The following is a 3,247-nucleotide window of genomic DNA, read 5'->3' as shown; positions in this document are numbered from 1 at the left end:
TAGCCTGTTATAAGTACGTTAGAAAAATAGCAAGAAAGAAAAAACAAAACACTTGTGTTCCTATTTTGGGGGTTCATTTCCCTTAGCAACATCTTATCTGGTCATACGTGCATAGATTTGACCTTTTCTGCTTATCCCAGACATATATTAGTTATTAAAAATTAGGGAAACCCTGGGACCTATGTTTCTTTGGACTTGGCTTACTTCACTTAATAATTTTTTTAAGTCTTTCCATTTTCTAACAAATTGGGCGATGCCATTCTTTCTTATGGAGGCATAGAATTTCATTGGTATAAATAGCACATTTTCTTGATCTATTTATCTGATGAGGGGCATCGGGGTTGGTCCTATATCTTAGCTATCTTAAACAATGCTGCAATAAATATAATTGTGCTGGTAGTTTTAGTACCGTCTTGTTTGTGATATTTTGGGTAAATGCCCAAAAGTGGGATTGCTGTGTCATAGGGGAGTTCTATGTGGAGTCTTTTGAGGAACCTCCATACTACTTTCCAAAGTGGTTGAACAAGTTTATACTCCCACCAAGAGTGCAGTACAGTTCCCTTGTGGCCACATCCCCTCCTGCATCTGTTGTTGTAAAAGTATGGAATGGTACAGGAATTTGCCTGTCATCCTTGCGCAGGGGCCATTCAAATCTTCTCTGTATCGTTCCAATGTTAGAGTACGTGATGCTGAATGGAGCATAGAACATGTTTTATATATAAAGTGTAATTGATTTTCTTAAACTAGACAATTCAAAAAAAAGTAAGTTTAAAAAAATTTTCATGAAATTTTAGAGCCATGTACTTCTTACATAAGCACACATTTAAGAATAAAGCCAAGATTGACATGTCAAAAACAAAATAATTCCAGATATTTGTTGTTCAAGAGATGTGTAGGAGGAGGAATTCAATTATTCTATACAAGGCACCTGTCTAATGAACACTGCAGCAAGTGTTGAGTTTTGTTAAAAGTTTTAATGGTTTAAATATATTTGATTTTGCGAATTTGCTTATATATGCTAAAACTAGGACTGTTTGACAGGTAATAAAACTTTTCGATAAAGTATTTAAGATTTATGGTAACAGACATATGCTACTATGTATGTATATTTCAGAGTTTCTAGAAACATTACTAATGAGAGGTTGCCAAGTCTTTGTGTAAAGGAGCAGAATAAAGAGTTAAGACTTTGTTAACTTCAGTTTCTGTTAAAACTATAGGGCTTCCTTATTTTATTTTATGTTTTTTTAATTTTTTGGGGGTCCGGTTGTGGGGACTGAACTATGGGCCTGGGCGCTCTCCCTCAGCTCTTCAGCTCAAGGCTAGCGCTCTACCACTTGAGCCACAGTGCCACTTCCGGCTTTTTTCTTTTTGCTTATGTGGTGCTGAGGAATCGAACCCAGGGCCTCATGCATGCAAGGCAAGCGCTCTACCACTGAGCTACCTTCCCAGCCCCTGGCTTCCTTATTTTATACGATAGCGAGGAACAAATGATGATATAAGTCATATACAAATGATTAGATGTGCCAGAAATAGTAATCTTAGTGGGTAACTTTAAAGATTACTCATAACCTAAAAACCTCTTGTTGAATATCATAATCTTAGCCCATTTTCAATGTACAGGAATATGAGAAAATAGTAAAATCTAATAGGTAGTACCCTTCAAATACTGAAAAAACTGATAATTACTTTAGTTTTTATTTTAATCATTAATATTTTCTTATTGGTTTTCCTTTATGTAGCATTGTTTCCTTGTAATATAATACAACTTTTTAAAAGTCGTCATTAGGAGGTACTTTGAGAAGGTTACTGGGATGGCCAAACCATTTTTTATAGGGCATGTGAATTTACAAAGAGGAAAATTAAGAACAAAATATTTATTAAAAATGATTAAGTAGAGTCTGAATCAGGAGTGTTGATAAATATCCACACCTAAAATCTTAACCCTAGGCTGAAGCAGTGGTATTACAGAGTTGAGGCCACAAAAGTGAGAGACTGTGTTTTGTTTTGTTTTATATTTTGATTTTTCTGGTCATGGGGCTTGAACTCTGGGCTCTAGGTGCTCTCCCTCAGCTCCAGGCTAGCGGTACCACGTGAGCCACAACACACTTCCATCTTTTTCTGCTTATGTCATGCTGAGGAATCAAACCCAGGGCCTCATGCATTCAAGGCAGGCACTCTACCAATGAGCCACCTTCCCAGCACCTGAGAGACTGTGTTTTAAAAAATCACCTAAACAATATTTGCTTTCTTATTTGGGCTATATAATGAAATATATTAATATCTTTTTATGTCTTTTTGAATTGTCATACTTCTAAATTTATACTAACTTCAGCCACTTTATTCTTCTCAAAGTGATGAAATATTTCTGAGAGTTTGCTTTTGTGAAGATTGTTTTTGCATTTATAATTTCTTCTGAATCATTTTTATTTTTATCAAAATAACTTTATATTTCATATTGATGGGTTATCATACATCAAATACCTCCAAATGTACATGTAGAGTCTAAAGATAGCAGTATGAATATTCTCATACAGTTCTTGTTTATCTGTTATGTACTTTCAGTGTTGTGATATTTCTCTTTCTCTTTCACTCTTTTATTTACTCTCTTTTTCTTTCATGCTCCATGTCTGGTACTTAGAATTTCTGCTGGTCTACTATGATCCTTCAGAATCCACTGGTATTGTGGAAACATGATAGCGACCATCAGTTACCCTTGCATTCTTTAAGAGTTATAACAGTGACGTGATGTTATTCTTTCCTATTCTAAATGGCAAAACAACAGATCTAGGAATTCCTTGTCACTTTTACTACTATTACAAATTTTATCTCATAGGAATCATCGAGACGATAGGATACTTTTATCCTCTGACCTAAAAGTTCTTTTTCTTTTACAAACAAACTTTTTCTTTTATTATCAGTGAATACATATAATGAAAACAATGCTAACCTTTTCATATTTGGATTCTAATTTGTTTAATTCTGATGTAATTTTAATGATTTCTTTCCATTTACTGTATTGGCGTTTATCTTGCTCCTCTTTTTCAAGATGGTTCAGATGTCTCATTACATTGTTGGTTGCAGATCTCTCCAATTTGTTGATGTAGGAACTCAGAGCTATAAACTTGCCTCTGAGTACTGCCTTTGCTGTGTCCCAGAGGAGCTTGTAATCTGTGTGTTCATTTTTGTTGAATATCATGAACATTTTAATTTCTTTCTCAAATCTTCCATGACATACTGGTGATTCAAC

General features: G+C 34.6%; 1 non-coding gene across 1 annotated transcript; it reads right to left on the bottom strand.

Moving 5' to 3' along the window:
* Positions 1–595: 595 nt before the first annotated feature.
* On the bottom strand, positions 596–702 carry LOC122126442. The gene has a single exon (XR_006150930.1). It is a non-coding gene; the product is annotated as a U6 spliceosomal RNA (small nuclear RNA).
* Positions 703–3,247: the final 2,545 nt, after the last annotated feature.

The sequence above is a fragment of the Dipodomys spectabilis genome, unplaced genomic scaffold (assembly GCF_019054845.1).
Source record: "Dipodomys spectabilis isolate Male_0828 unplaced genomic scaffold, ASM1905484v1 ptg000278l, whole genome shotgun sequence".
Lineage (NCBI taxonomy): Eukaryota > Metazoa > Chordata > Mammalia > Rodentia > Heteromyidae > Dipodomys > Dipodomys spectabilis.
The sequence above is the reverse complement of the archived record's forward strand: the minus strand, read 5'-3'. Positions and strand labels throughout refer to the sequence as shown.